General features: G+C 46.2%; 1 protein-coding gene across 4 annotated transcripts in view; it reads right to left on the bottom strand.

Moving 5' to 3' along the window:
• Positions 1 to 16,905, bottom strand: part of dab1a (DAB adaptor protein 1a) — a 238,417-nt gene that overhangs the window by 183,750 nt on the left and 37,762 nt on the right. The gene's annotated exons all lie outside the window — the stretch shown is intronic.

The following is a 16,905-nucleotide window of genomic DNA, read 5'->3' as shown; positions in this document are numbered from 1 at the left end:
CCCGTCAGCGGAGTGAGAAATTAACGCTTTGGTTGGCCTCTTTAATTAAGGGGTTCAGGCTAAGGAAGACGTGTGCTGCCTTGTAAGAGCCTTTCCTTAAGACACAAAATAAATGTATTGGCATTAAAGTGGCAGCAACAATCTCCATATAAAATACGTTGCTTTAGATGGAAGACGCATTGCTGATTTTGCAAAACACCATGCAAAATGTATGCAAATCATTCCAAGCTAATGTTGCACTACAGTCACTATCGACAATAGTCATAGCTGCCCGATATCCAAGAAGCCACACAGCTAGAAGAACGTAGTAAAGATCTCCGGATTTACAGACCAGTTTACAATCTTCCATTTAAAACATATGCAGATCATAATCGATTACAAGTGCTTTATGTTAATTATATTTTTCCATTTATTATTATTCCTTCTGCATTAAATAAAGATTTGCATATCTGTATGACGAAAGGAGTCTTACATCTACTGGTGGTCTGTGGGGATTACTACAGAAATAAGTGATTTAATAAAATATTCATGCTTCCTTTTTTAATTAAGCACACAGTGTGATAGGGTATCTGTATAGGGTTGTGATGATAAATGACAGAAGCAAAACTGAGGTGCTTCTCTTCTGTTGCACCCAGACTACACCAAGACCACCATTGCTTAGGGTCCTTGTTAATATGCTACACTCCATCATAATAAAACAATAATTAAATGTACAACACTGACAAGCCTGGTGATGGTAATTCAAGGATTAATATTGGGTGCATGGTGCTGCAAGTAAGTGCACTGGTATTCACCCGAGAGCGTTGACTTGGGTTTCCGGCACCCTTGGTCTCCTGACCCAACATTTGCTCCTGTCCACCGGCCCTGAATGTCCTGGATTATTTAAATGAGCCCTGGAAGTTAAAATGGTCCGAGCCCTCACAATGAGCTCCCCAAGGGTGTTTCCCTCCCATCCCAAACGCGCCCCAGTTAAAATCAATCTCTGCTTCTCGGTGACACAAGATGTGTTGTATGACTGGCCTGTTAAACAACGGGGGTAATTGTGACCAAACCCACCTGACAGGAACTGAGGAGATCGGATCAGCTACATGTTTTCCACAGAAAGTAAAATCAGGCAGGGTGTAAAACTGGTGGCCGATCCGAGCTTGCCGATTTCCTGTGGGGTGGCTTAGGTTAAAATGACCCCCAATGTTTATTCCACATCTATGGTGCAGGGGGTGAATGTAAAATATTTTTTTGTAAGTATTTTTTTTGTAGTTTTTGATTATTTTGCTCTTCCTATGAAAATGAATTTCCAATGGGGTAGGTTTTCCGATCAGGCCTCCAATCAGACATTGTATTAATAGGACCCACCTGACAATTAGTGTGATGCCTACCACTGATTGTGAGGCAGCACCATTTCCACAGTATGGTAAGCCCCAGTCCACAATGGATCTGGCACAGGGAGCTCACCAGTGGAATGGGAAATCAGCCTTTACAAGGAATAATGGGTGCCTTAAAGGTAAGTGACCCCATATAGGGATAAAAATGTTGGCAACCGCTACAAGGGCCACTGAAATTTTGAAAATATGTTTCAGGATTTGCAAAAATTGGTTAGGCAACATAAATTCTTGTCCCATATATTTCTATTTCTCCTCCTCTTCCTCTAAAAATCTTAAGTAGAGAAGTAACAGATTTTTGTGACTTTCCTGTTTCTTTTTGCAATCCACACATTTGCAACACGCAGTGTGTTTGAAATTTTATTTAACATTAGTTGATCAACCATGGCACAACAAGTATAGTCTTCACATGAAGTGGGGTTAGTGGGTGGGGGATATTTGGAGCAGGGCATACAGACATAATTCAGCCCCATTTTAAAGTCAGTATAAATTCTTATGTCTAGATTTATAATGCAGACTGTCTAAGTAAAATTGCCAGACTATAATTACAACCCCACCGGGGCAGAGCCTTCACTGGCAGGAGGGAAGATGGGTGGAGGATGGAGGGAGGGGCAGAAGAGGAGAGAAGAACAGAGGAGGGCTGGAGAATAAACAGAGGTTGAGTGAGTATAAAAGGGGAAGAGGTAGGGGACATTTTGATATTCCCTTTCTTCTCGCTCCCTCTACTCCTTCTCCTCCCCTCCTTTCACTCCTCTACTACTCTGCCTCCTTTCACCCCCTGTACTCCTCCCTTCCCTCCATTGCTCGCTGCCCAATTTCCTCCCTCCACTTCATCTCCTGTACTCCTTCCTTCCCCTTCCCCCCAATCTCTCTCCTCCTCCTTCCCCTTGCTTAAATCAATGGATTTGTTTAATAAACCCTGTAAGTAATGGATAAAGATATTTAATAATGTTAGCTAAAAAGAACTTAGGTTAAGAATGAAAATTGGTATTGTTTTTTATTTTAACATACAGTTTGAAGCTATCCTTGAGGAAGCTGAGCTAAACAAATCAAGATCCTCAGCCTCAAGATGACGGCTAGGTTGGCACAAGCAGCTCTGAAGGATGCTCCGCAGTTACCTGTGATTGCACAAGTTTATGGAGGTGTTTTCCTCAAAAATGTGGACATAGGATTTTATAATGGAAAAAGTTAACATAAAAAATAATAAAAACATGACAATAGAAAGCAAAATGGTGTGGACAGAGAGTGTGTGCTGATGCAAGACTTTTAATATATGTTGTGGTCACCACTAACTGCATAAAATTAACAAATGCAATTGTGACCTTTTCTGCATTGAGTATATACACCTGGTTGTTGCATGCTGTTATTGCTGGTTACTTTGAGTGGTTGTGCTTCATGGGTACACTTAATAAAAACAATTACAAGTAATTTTGATAGAAGGCTGGGAACAGGAGGTGAGGTTGGGAATAGCAGATATTGGATAGTGAGCAGATACATGAGGAAAATAATAAACAATCAAAAATATATGATGCAGTTACAAAATATTAATACTTCCAACAGAACTAGCCAGGCATTTTTACAAATATTTGAAGCAGGACAATCCGACCATGTGGTCTCACCTTTCTTTCATTCGGAAAACGGGAGAATTGTGGGCTATTCAGCCTTGAAAGGAGACAACTAAGAGGTGACCTTGTAGAAGTGTATAGGATAAAAAACATTATGGAGAATTCCTTCAAACTAAATACAGGTTCAAATTAAGACAAATTTAGCACTGATGTCAGAAAGTTCACCTCACAAAAAAAGGGAACAAAAAATGGAAATGAAAATCAGGAGGGTGTAAAACAGGCCTTGGATTCTCTATCACCCGTTTTACACTATCGCCTAAAGTCAGAATTACCCCCAGTAAGTGCACAATACAAAATGCTCATAATTCAGCCTAATTAATAATCTCTGAGACACAATAAGGTTGGAAGGTGTGGGAAGTGGAAATGCTGCCTTGCTCCAGTGGGGTACTCTTCTGAATGAGAGCTCTGGTACATTGTTGATGCAATTTGGAAGAAGCTTTACCCCATATTTATCACATGGCGTGACTTGGGACTGGTTGATGCTGACATAGAAACTAAAGCTAGGAAAATATTCCATTTCCCAGCACGCCTCACCTTGAAGAATACAAAATTTACCTTCAACAAAACAAAGTTCCCAAAGACCATGCTTCATCATTCATGAAATTAGGGCAACGTATCTGACAATGACACATGACACAGTTATTGTGGAGCAGAGGGACATTTCCAAATTAATCCTGCGGCACTGAATCTTGCAGTGTATTCTAAAACAGAATTTCATTATGCAGATTCCCAAAATTACAGTGTTACTCAAGTGTAATGATAAATATTTGATAAAGTGAGAATTAAAATAAAAAGTGTGATTCCTTTGAAATAATTTGTAAAAATTCTTTGTTGTTGCTAATGGTGAAAATGTAATTATAGTGGAGTAAAACCTAACAGTGTCATTAGCACAGGATGAAACTCATTTTAAACCAATAGGTGATCTTTCCAGCTCTACCGGAAAAAACAACAGGATAGAAGTTCCTTCTTTACAACAAACTGACCCCATCTTTTTTGTACACTTTTTTCTCCTTTCTTTCTCTGTCCAGTTTTATGCTGCCCTGATTAGCTGGCAGTGGACAGACCGGCAAGTCACAGCTTATTTATACAGATATAGTGTGATCTTATAACACTGCATTTTAACTTATAGCTTTCATTTGTATACAAAGTCAATACTATCTGTAATGGAATGCCCATCTGTTTAAGAAATGTATGGCCATGGAAGATGGGTGTGGATGTGATTGTGCACATTACATGTGCTCCTTCATAGAAGTTAATCCATTTCACTGAAAGATTATTATTCACGTGCTCCAGACCTTGGGTAGGATTTATCATTTTACTTACAAAGCTATGGTTTAGTTGTTAAGATTTAATTTCTATCAGTTATAACACAGACTTCATTATAAATAGAAGTATGGGCAGTTCCCAATAATATTATTATAACTTATTATACTGAGAATTTATGATATCTTTACCGTATATGCTGCTGAACTACTAATTTCACAAATACAAAGTTTTTTTGCTATTACTTGTATCTTGCTCAGTTCAATCACAGTATATTACACCCTCTTTGAAGTTCAGTTCTGCAGCTATTTTCCCTGTTGGTAGCTTTTCCTTTCCTTCTAACTTTTATTTTGACAAATCTCTTAGTTGAACAGTATAGCTAAAAAAAAAAGCTAATATTTAAATCTAATTAACATGGCAATGAAGGAAATACTTAGAGAAACATTTTAAAATGGCACAATATTTGAAATGATGTTGTAATGCTGCCAAATTCAGAGGTAAGCCAGTGTGGGACCCACTTCGTGGGACACAAGTGCTTGGAACTTCGCCCATGCTCATTTTTGCACGTGCACAAACAACTATCAGGGCATTTGGGGCGAGCCTTAACCTGGGATCCTACAAGCACTGAGAAAGGGGATTTTGAAGAGAGACGCTAATGCACAACAGCATTCTTAAAACACAGGCTGTCTGAGGAAAATGGGAACAGCTGATTTCTAGGAGAATTGAATAAAGCCTATTGCACCCTGTAAGCTAACAATCATGTATGGACAGTGCCTAGGGCATTCTGTAAACTTTCAGACATGGACAATCCTTTGTGTACTGCCTTCATGCTTACTTTACAGACATCGGAAAATTGAATGCCCTTTGCAATTGAATGCTCTTTCATTTTCTGGATCTGGTGAGGATTTTATTGGCATTCAACCAGTCTGTCATTGGCATTGATACTGAAAAAGACGTTTTACTGGTGTTGAAAATGAAACAAAGAGCACAAAATAGCACATCTGGGCATTTTGTAAACTGTGCAAACTTACACTCACAAGGGCAGCTCACCACCACCTTCTCAAGGGCAATTAGGGATGGGCAATAAATGCCAGCCTCGCCAGCGATGCCCACATCCCATGAACGAATAAAAAAAAGAGCTGGATTAAATTCTGCTTATTTCTCTCCTGCTTGCCTCCCAGCAATTCAAAATCTGCAGGTAGCAGATGTTAAAATCCCATTTTATGGACAACAGAAAGGTTACAACGTTCATAGAAACCAATGTCAGCTTCCCAATGTCACCTTCAACTTGGAATGACATGCTTTGCTCCAGAGGTATGGTAGCTTCTAATGGTTCTTGTTTCTACTTGCCTAACATCCAGAGCCCATGGGCTTGATTTTAGCAGGCCTGCGGGTTCCCAGCGGGTGGTCCTCCGGGAGCGTGGAAAACGCGGACGGCTAATTGCGTGCGTCCCGCGCGCGATCGCGGGATAATTGAACTGCTTAAGCCCTGCTTCCGGGTTCTCCGCTCCCCAGCTGCGTGCCGGCGGGCTGCGCATGCGCAGTACCGTCGACTCGATGTAGGAGCTCCACTTAAAGGGGCAGTCTCCCAAAGCCCCTCCTGCTGCAATCAGTAGGCTAGAGATGATGGCTCACCCGAGGGGCAAGGCTGCGCCCCGTTTTTCGGACCTCGCGCTGCAGCTGATGCTGGAGGGTGTGAGGAGGAGGAGGGACACGCTGTTCCCGGCGGACAGACGCAAGTGCCCTGCCGCCGCCACCAGGAAGGCATGGACAGAGGTGGTGGCGGAGGTCAGCAGCAGGGCCAACACCCCAAGGACATGGGAGCAGTGCCGCAAGCGGTTCAATGACCTCACTAGGTCCGGCAAGGTGAGTACACCAACGCACCCTCCCACAACCCGTCCCCACCATCACGCCAAACAGATCACAACCCCTCCTGCAGAGCCACCACAGCGCTCCCGCAGCAATCCTCACAGCCACTCACTCACCATCCTCGCCGTGCCCGCAAGTACCCACCGTCCCTGTCCCCACCCGAACACTACCACACACCCCAATCCCCATGCAATGGGATGGGCATGTGGCACACGCATCCTCCCATCCATCTGCCCCACGCTCAACCCACCCACACCGATGCTCGATGCGTCTCACTATGCAATATGCACTCACTCACGCATCTGTGTTTTGCCTTGACAGGGGAAGAGAAGCAAGAACAACAGGGAAAGGGCACGCACTGGAGGTGGCCCGCCGCACCTGGTAGACCTCACAGACGCAGAGGTGGAGGCGCTCGACCTCGCCCGCACGCCACATTGCCAGTCTGTCGCTGCGGAAACGGCCGGTAAGGGAAAGCTGACACTCAACACTCATGATCGCGAGTGACTGTATCATCACCTGCCATCAGGCGCACCGTAACGTTTGTGCACATGCCTCATAGTGCCCTCTGTTCTCTTGCAGGGCCGTCTGCGAGCGCTGCGATTGAGGAGGGCGATTCCTCAGAGGACATGCCGGTCTCTGAGGGTGCATCGTCACATCTGAGCCAACCATCCACCAGCGCAGAGACACGCACCTCGGTGGGTCCCCCTCGCCAACTAGTTGGGGTAGCACTTGGTGATTCACCGCGCACGAGTGAGCATGAGCAGACCCTGGTGGCAGGGGCAGCCGCGGAGGGTCCGCGTCGGTGGGAGCACTCATCTCCAGGCTCTGCTCAGCCGGACCCAGATGCTGAACCCAGGGGGCCACCAGTGAAAAGGAGAGTCGTCGAGGGGCTCCAGCTAATTGCTGAGGTACTGGGAGAGGTGCCGCGTGCATTGTCCACAATTGCGCAGGCGATGGAGGAGTCCAACTCCTGCATGTGGGCATTGGTGGCGCAGGTACAGGAGGGTACCGGCGACATAGTGTCGCGGGTAGGTGCGGGAATGTCTGCGGTGGAGGACAGGCTGGCCTCCCTCGAGCGTCACGCACAGCTCCACATCGAGTCCGTGCAGGCCCTGACAACGGCTGTACGGATTCAGGGTGAGCAACATTCCGCCGCCATCAACAGGCTGACGGATACACTAGGGGTGGCCTTGCAAGGCCTCACACATGCCATCCAAACTGTCGTCCAGCAGGGTGGAAGGGGTGATGTGGGCCGAGGCCACGAGAGGGATGATGGTGACCGGGGACATGGAAGCGGGGACGCTTCTCAAGGTGCCCCCACATCCCACCCGTTGCCCCCCTCTCAACCAGTACCCGCAATGGTGCCTCCTCTCCAGGTGGCCGAGTCTGCCCCTGCACAGGTGCAGGAGGAGCAGTCTGTGGAGGTGCCCTCACGGGCACCGAAACCCAGGGGCAGTCCGCCCAAAGCATCTACCCGGTCAGGGCGAGAACAGGAGCAACCTGCCACTACCTCTGCTGGAGCCACAGGGGTAGCACCACGTAGGGGTACCCGCAAAAGAAATCCAAAGGCGTTATAAGCACAAAGGGAATGCACCAGGGTGTCTATTAATTTGTACACTTTTTGTTTATATTATCTCACATTGTACATATTAAACACTATATTCTCACCACTCCTGCCACCTCTCGTCCATTCTTCCGCGGCCTGTGCAATAGGTGCATTCCGTGCAGCCCATCATGACGGCGAACACCTGCTGCCGCCCATTGGGCACACTGCTGTGGGTGCAGGAGTACTGGCAACAGTCTTCAGTGGAGGGGGCTGGTATGGCCCCTCGCATGTGCAGGTGAGGAGATGCGAGCGCCTCGCACTGTCTGACTCTAGGAGAACCGTTGACATATGAGTGCCTCCCTGGCCCGGCGACCATCCCGGTGAGTCGTGGTTCGGCGCATGGGTCGTCCACCATCCTCTGGCGCGTCCGCGTCCTCCTCCTCCTCCGCCTCCTCCTCCTCCTCTTCATCATCGCCGTCCTCAATGTGGGTGGCGGGTGTGGATGGGGCCTCCTCCAGCGGCACCCCTCTCTGTTGGGCCATGTTGTGCAGGGCACAGCAGACAACTATGATTTCTCCCACTCTGAATGGTGTGTATTGGAGCGCTCCCCCAGAACGATCAAGGCACCTGAAGCGCATCTTCAGCAGCCCTATGGTCTGCTCAATTGTAGACCTGGTAGCAGTGTGGCTGTCATTGTACCGACGCTCCGGCTCGGTGATGGGGTTCCTCAGAGGCGTCATGAGCCACGTGTGTAGGGGATACCCCTTGTCGCCGAGGAGCCAGCCGTTGCCGGCGTTGGGTGCCTGGAGGATGGGCGGGACGGTGGACTCCCTGAGGACGAAGGCATCGTGGCAGCTGCTGGGGTATCTGGCGCACACGTGTAGGAATCTCTGGTGGTGGTCACAGATGAGCTGGGCGTTCATGGAGTGATACCCCTTCCTGTTTATGAACAGCCCTGGCTCATGCGGAGGTGCCCGTATTGCGATGTGGGTGCAGTCGATTACACCCTGTACCCGTGGGAAGCCAGCCATGGCATGGAATCCAAGCGCCCTCTCCATCTGGCTGCGCTCGTCCATGGCGAAGTTGATGTAGTGCGAGGCCCCGCGGAACAACCCATCGGTGACCTGCCTTATGCACTTGTGTGCAGACGACTGACAGACCCCGGTGATGTCCCCGGTGGCACCCTGGAAGGATCCAGATGCAAAGAAGTTGAGGGCAGTGGTGACTTTGACGGCGACAGGTAAGAAGATGCTGCTTGGTCCATCAGGGAGCAGCTCGTCGTTAAGGAGGCTGCAGATGTCGGCGACTACCTGGCGATTGACTCTGAGCCGACGTATGCACTGCTCCTCGGAGAGGTCCATGAAGCTGAGCCTCGGTCTGTACACCCTGTGCGGAGGGTAGTGCCTCCTGCGACGCATCTCTCTCTGTGGTTGCCCTCCCTCCTGCTGTTGGGGGGCTCCACGTCTCCGAGGCGGACGGCGTGGACTGCGAGGCTGCTGGGGCTGGTCATGCTGTTCGTCCTCCGAGGATGTCAACGCACCACCCATCTGGCAGGTGTTGGTCTGAGGGGTTGTGCAGGGTAGGTAGGTGGTTCCTCGCACTGGGGCTGCGGTTTCACGTCGGTCTGTCCTCTGGCTTGGCGGGGGGTGGTGGAGGGCAGGGGTTGCCCTACGTGACGCGGTGGCCTCCTGCGTGGGTGAGGGCTCTCCCACCCGCTGTGCAGTGCACCTTGGCAGCTGCCACAGGCTGCTGGCTGCAACACGTCCGGTTGAAGGGAGACTGTTTCCCCCAGTATGTGAAACACACTGCGTTGAAGCTAAAATCCCACACTTCCTGTTTTGACAGCTGATTCAGCTCATTTAATGACCTCAACAAGCAAGGTAAGTACACTCAAGTGGAACCCCGCTGGCTTTAATTGCCTGCGGGATTCCCACCAGCGGGGCCTGCGCACGCAGCCCCGCACGTCAGCGCGGCACCCGGAAGTGGCCGGGATCGCGGCGCGATCCGGTCACGTGACTGGATATTGGGATTTTCGGGGCCCCCCCGCTGGAAACCCACAGGAAACCCGACGGTAAAATCGAGCCCCATGTATTAGACCCCTTGACCCACTTAACCACATGCAGTCACATATGCCCACCTCTTGACTTTTGAACTGGAATTTTCAGAATGGACATTTCACCCCATTTCTGCAAAGAAGAATCACGGTTGAGTATGTTGTGCATCCTGGCTGTGTCAGAAAATCCGTTATACGTTCCATTTCTATTGGTGTTACAGAGGGATTTACTGTGATGCAACAGGACCAAACCATACAATGTCACTCCATGTCAAACAGAATTATTCAGGCATGCATAGCCTGCTTGTGCCCCTTTTTTTTTTAAAAGGAACCGGTCAGATGCTATTCCCTGGGTTCAGTATCCCCTCAAGCTGCTCCTTTGACCTACAGGTTTCAGCTCATTCAGTTATAAAAATGGACTTGATCCTCCTCACTTGTACCCCTCTTGAAATTCACTAATGGATCCTCCCTAGAGTGGATATATCTATGATGGTAGTCACGACTGTAAGAGTGGGTGATGCAGGGTACAGTGGGTTTTTCGATTGGGACTCATTTGTGGCCCATGACATTGCTTCCTCTTGGGCATCTGGAAGAACAGAAGAAAATATTTTCCAATGTCCACAGTAAGATACCCCTTGAAACAGAGCCTTATATTGCAAATCACTGCAATATGTTAGGCTGCAGTACTGCCTGTGTCTGAGGAAGTGAATGATTGAGTGAACACAGACTTAAGGAATACAAAGCAAGGAATAATACCAGCCATAGGCCACCAACTCCATCAGGATTCAAGTGTCTTTCTTAAAAGGGGCGACACCATTAAAGTTACAGGGTGAGATTACTCACTCAAAATAGTTTAAACAAAAGGAAACTAACAGAAATCACTAAATTAACTTAATGAAATTAAGATAATAAAATCAGCTGAAATCAAAATGAGAATTCCTTGCTCTTCCCGCCGGTCACAAAAAGGACCAAAGCAACCCGGTGGACACTGCATTTGGTGCACATGGGACACTGAGGTGCATTACATGAAAAGTTATATTTTGTGTCTTTACTGGTAGAGCCTGATAAATAAAGGATTTGGGAATGATCACTTATTATACGCTGAAAGCATTTTGTCAGTGGGAAGCATTTATCAATAAGACGAATCAAGTACTCAGTGCATCTGGAGGGTATTGACTTACAAGTCAGAACAAGTTATACTAACATTATACAGATCAATGATGAGGAAAGTTCTTGAGTATGGCATGCAATTTATGTCAGTCTAGCTCAAAAATTATATTGATGCACCAGAGAGAGTTCAGCAAAGTGTAATTAGAATGATTTCAGGCCTCAGGGAACTAAAATTATGAAGAAAGATTCAAGCAGTAACTTATTTTTGCTGGAGAAAGACAGAAGGATAATATGATGCAGGCTTTTAAAATAATGAAAGTTTAAAGACAAGTTGGAAGTAAGCTAGCTATTTAACTTGGTCAATAAGCATAGATTGAGACACAAAGTTCACAAACCTTGAACAAGGTTAGAGATTTGAAAAAAAACTTCCCTTCCAACAGCATGGTAGAAATGTAGGTCGGACTCTGTCAATTGACATTTCCTTAAAAGAGGGCTCAATCGAAATTCATTGATAGGGAAAGTTGAGGTTTGTGGATATATTAATTGTGTGATAGGTTAAACATTGCATTTTACATTTTGCATTATTGTATTATGTTTTGAGTGGTTGAGGGCAGTTGATTCTATTTTATTTATGTGCATCTGAGTATCCAGGAGAGAACACAAAAACAAGACCAGCAAAGAAAGGGTTAGCTTAAAAGAGGGAAATCCTGGCAGGACTGTACCATCATTCAAGGTGAGGGGTTGTCTAGATTTTTAAAATCCTGAATTTAGACATAGTATGTAAATAGGAGTCCTTGTTATCAATGAATGTTATTGCAGAGATGTTTGGTGAAACAACAAGGTGCAAGTTAGTTTAATATATTTTTTGTTTGTTTGTTTTTGATCCTCACTATAAAAACCTACCCCTCTGATGGAACATTTATTCAATAAGGCTATTGGATTCAACTTCTCTCCCTGAAATGTAATATCATTTGTACATTGTTACTCAGAACATTATATTTGTACTTCTAGTCATGCAGGAAGCATGTAAGCAAAATTGGGGGTAATTTTAAACTTTGGTGGGAGTGGAAAACTGGAAGTAGTGGATCAGCCATCCGTTATACATTTCTATTGGAAAGGAAAATCAGGTGGGATAATAATAGGTGGCCGACCTGCTACCGCCAATTTTCTGCCCCGCCAAAATAGAAAATTGCCCTCATTAGTTAACACGTATGACTTTTGGTTTGCTGACAAAATGCCAACTTTCTAACCATTTCTAAATGGTGAGAAGCTAGAAACTGGAGGAGCAAAGAGATTTATGGGTCCATATACGGAAATCACAAAAAAACTAATAGACAGGCACAAAAAACAATTTAAAAGGCTAATGGAACGTTAGCCTTCACCTCAAGGGGGCTGGAATACAAGGCGGTGGAAGTTGTGCTACAGTTGTCTGTCCAATCTCACCCTTTGTCATGTTTTCACTATTCCCTCTGACCTTCCGCTTTCTGACCCCGAATGATCAGTCCTCAGCAAAGGCCTCTGCTTCATCCCGCTACGCCCCCACCTCAATGAATTTTGAGCTCGACACGATGCTGAGCTTTTCTTCCGTCACCTACGCCTACCCACCAGGAGTCTTCCCCCTGCCCAGCGGACCCTTTATTCCATCTTCAGAATTCTCATTCCACCTGGACCCCTCCCTCTGGCCTCTTACCCTCTCTTGATCTTTTCATTGCAAACTGCTGCTGTGCCATCGGCCGTCTCAATTTCTTTACTCCCCTCACTCACTCTAACCTACCTCCCTCTGAACTTGCAGCACTCCATTCTCTCAGGTCCAACCCTAACATTGTCATTAAACCTGCTGACAAGGGCGGCGCTGTTGTTGTGTGGCGAACAGACCTCTACCTTGCGCAGGCTGAAAGCCAACTCTCCGACACCTCCTCCTACCTCCCCCTGGGCCTCGACCCCACCGCCGAATATCAAGCCATAATTTCCCAGACTGTCACAGACCTCATCTCCTCTGGAGATCTTCCCCCAACAGCCTCCAACCTCATAGTTCCTCAACCCCGCACAGCCCGCTTCTACCTTCTTCCCAAGATCTACAAACAGGACTGCCCCCGGAGATCCATCGTTTCAGCCTACTCTTGCCCCACGGAACTTATTTCCTCCTATCTCTACTACTTTTTCTCCTCTTGTCCAGTCTCTTCCGACCTACATCCACGACTCTTCTGACGCCCTCCGCTACTTTAACAGTTTCCAGTTCCTCGGCCCTAACCATCTCCTTTTCACCATGGACATCCAATCCCTCTACACCTCCATCCCCCACCAGGATGGCCTGCGGGCCCTCCGCTTCTTCCTTGAAAGGAGACCCAACCAGTCCCCATCCATCACCACCTTCCTTCGCCTGGCTGAACTTGTCCTTACGTTGAACAACTTCTCCTTTGACTCCACTCGCTTCCTCCAAATAAAAGGTGTCGCTATGGGAACCCGCATGAGACCAAACTCAGATTGGGGATCGCTTTGCTGAACACCTTTGCCCAGTCCGCAAGTGTGACCCTGACCTGCCAGTCGCTTGCCATTTTAATTCCCCGTCCCTCGCCCACACTGACCTCGGCCACCGACACTGTTCCAATGAAGCTCAACGGAAGCTCGAGGAACAGCACCTCATCTTTCGATTAGGCACTTTACAACCTTCTGGACTCAACACTGATTTCAATGCCTTCAGATCATAACCACTGCTCCCATTTTTTTTTTTGTGGGACTGCAGTTGCCATTTATGATTCTGCTGTTGCCATTTATGGCTCCTCGAGACTTATCTTTAGTTTCTTTACTTGTCCCATTACCATCATCCCTTTTGTCATTTAATCACTCTTGCCCTCTATCCTATCACAGACCCCTTCCCTTTTGTTCTTTCGTTCCCTTCCCTCCCCCACTTTCCCTGGCTCTGTACTTGCTCAAAAACTTTTACTCTTTAATATCTTCCAGTTCTAACGAAAGGTCACTGAGTTGAAACGTTAACTCTGTTTCTTTTTCCACAGATGCTGCCTCACTTGCTGAGCTTTTCCAGCATTTTCTGTTTTTATTACAGTTGTATAAAGCTTTGGCTAGACTGTATCTGGAGCTAAAAGGGTTAAATTATGAGGAAAAGTTCCCGGATTAGGCTTGTATTCCCTCGAGTATAGGAGATTAAGGGGTGATATAATTGAGGTGTTTATGATGATTAAAGGATTTGATAGGATAGATAGAGGGAAACCATTTCCTCTTGTGTGGGAATCCGGAACAAGGGGGGCATAACCTTAAAATTAGAGACAGGCTGTTCAGGGGTAATGTAAGGAAACATTTCTTCACACAAAGGATAGTGGAAATCCAGAACTTTCTCCCTCAAGAAGCTGTAGAGGCTAGGTCAATTGAAAATTTCAAAACTGAAATTGGTAGATTTTTGTTCGACAAGGGTATTAAGGGATATGGAACCAAGACAGGTAAATGGAGTTCGCCATGATCTAAAGGAATAGCAGAACAAGCTCGAGGGACTAAATGGCCTACTCCTGTTCCTATGTGACCGTTACGGTTTGTTTATTCAATAATTGGAGTGCGGCTCAACACTTCTGTGATGATTAAAAGTTGTTGACTCCCATGTCCAAGAGAGAGAGAAGTCGATGGTGTATTTAAAAGCAAAGTAATAAACTGGCCGTGGAGACACAGCACAAAGTACCCGTTGAAATATGACCAGATTCATAGTCAAAAGCTGAAATGTCTCTTGTCCCTGTCCCATTTGAACTTCTTTGGAGAATGTGATGGAAGAAACATTAGTATTCCTTAAAGTTGGAGTCAGCAAGTGGTGGTGGTGGGAAGTACACAGTAGAATAAACATACATGGATTCTGGATGGAGTTGGCTTGATAGGCTAAATATCTTTTGTTCAAATCCCTCCATCGCTTCGCTCCTCCCTATCTCTGTAAACTTCTCCAGTCCTCCAATCCTTTGAGATCTCTGCGGTCCTCCAATTCTGGCCTCTTGCCTATCCCTGATTTTCTTCGCTCTACCATTGGCAGTCGTGCCTTCAGTTGTTTAGGCCCTAAGCTCTGGAATTCCCTCCCTACCTCTCCACCACTCGCTCCTCCATTAAGTCGATCCTTAAAACTTACCTCTTTGACCAAGCTTTTGGTCCTAATATCTCTTTATGTGTGACTCAGTGTCAAATTTTGTCTGATAACGCTTCTGTAAAGCGCCTTGGGATGTTACACTACATTAAAGGCACTATATAAATGCAAGTTGTTGATAAATGGCCTTTTCTTAATCTGGACTTTCTTATGTTCCTATGAGAGACACACTAAGAAACTCACTGACAGAAAGTTATGAGAAAGGAATGGTTAGAAAGCTGCATTAGTGGCAGAAAATTAAAAGACAGAAAATAAAGAAACAGACAAAAAGTTGTGTGTGTGAGAGAGAGAGAGAGAGAGAGAGAGAGTGACCAAAAAGCAATTCTAAACAGAAAGTATGCGAGTTGAAAATAACAAACGAGACAGGAGGGCCTTGGGTTATGGGAGAACGAGAGAGACAGTCCTACCAGGTAAGAACTGAGAATCATAGAATCAGAATCATAGAAAGTTATGGCACAGAAAGAGGCCATTTGGCCCATCATGTCCATGCCAGCCCTGTAGGTTACGGCACTTCAAGTGCTCATCCAAGTACTTTTAAATGAGTTGAGGGTTTCTGCCTCTACCACACTTTCAGACAGTGAGTTCCAGACCCTCACCACCCTCGGTGAAAAAATTTCTCCTCAGCTCCGCTCTAATTCTACCAATTACATTATATCTATGCCCCCTTGTCACTGACCCATCTGCTAAGGGAAATAGGTCCTTAGTATCCACTCTATCTAGTCCCGTCATAATTTTATACACCTCAATTAAATATTCCATCAGCCTCCTTTGTTCCAAAGAAGACAACTCCAGCCTATCCAATCTTTCCTCATAGCTAAAATTCTCCAGTCCTGGCAACACCCTTGTAAATCTCCTCTGTACCCTCTCTCGTGCAATCACGTCTTTCCTGTAATGTGGTGACCAGAACTGTATGCAGTATTCAAGCTGTGGCCTAACCAATGTTTTTATACAGTTCTAGCATAACCTCCCTGCTCTTATATTCTATGCCTCGGCTAATAAAGGAAAGTATCCTGTATGCCTTTTTAACCACCTTATCTACCTGTCCTGCTACCTTCAGGGATATGTGGACATGCACTCCAAGGTCCCTTTGTTCCTCTACACCTCTCAGTATCCTCCCATTTATTGTGTACTCCCTTGCCTTGTTTGCCCTCCCCAAATGCATTACCTCACACTTCTCTGGATTGAATTCCATTTGCCACTTTTCTGCCCACCTGACCAGTCTATTGATATCTTCCTGCAGTCTACAGCTTTCCTCCTCACTATCGACCACACTGCCAATTTTTGTATCATCTGCAAACTTTTTGATCAAGCCCCCCACATTCAAGTCCAAATCATTAATATGTAACAAAAAGCAAGGGGCCTAGCACTGAGCCTTGTTGGACCCCACTGGAAACAGCCTTCCAGTCGCAAAAACACCCATCAACCATTACCCTTTGCTTCCTGCCACTGAGCCAATTTTCCAACAAGCCACTTTCCCTTGGATCCCATGGGCTTTTACTTTTTTGACCAGTCTGCCATGTGGGACCTTGTCAAAAGCCTTGCTAAAATCCACGTACACTACCCTCGTCGACCCTCCTTGTTACCTGCTCAAAAAATTCAATCAAGTTAGTCAGACACGACCTTCTCTTAACAAATCCATGCTGACTGTCCTTGATTAACCTGTGCCTTTCTAAATGATGATTTATGCTGTCCCTCAGAATCAATTCCAATAATTTGCCCAGCACTGAGTTTAGACTGACTGGCCTATAATTACTCGGTCTATCTCTTCCTCCCTTTTTAAACAACGGTACAACATTAGCAGTGCTCTAATCTTCCAGCACCACGCCTGTAGACAGTGAGGATTGGAAAATGATGGTCAGAGCCTCCACTATTTACTTCCTTGCTTCTCTTAATAGCCTGGGATACATTTCATCTGGGCCTGGCAA

This window comes from Heptranchias perlo, chromosome 9 (assembly GCF_035084215.1).
Source record: "Heptranchias perlo isolate sHepPer1 chromosome 9, sHepPer1.hap1, whole genome shotgun sequence".
NCBI lineage: Eukaryota > Metazoa > Chordata > Chondrichthyes > Hexanchiformes > Hexanchidae > Heptranchias > Heptranchias perlo.
The sequence above is the reverse complement of the archived record's forward strand: the minus strand, read 5'-3'. Positions and strand labels throughout refer to the sequence as shown.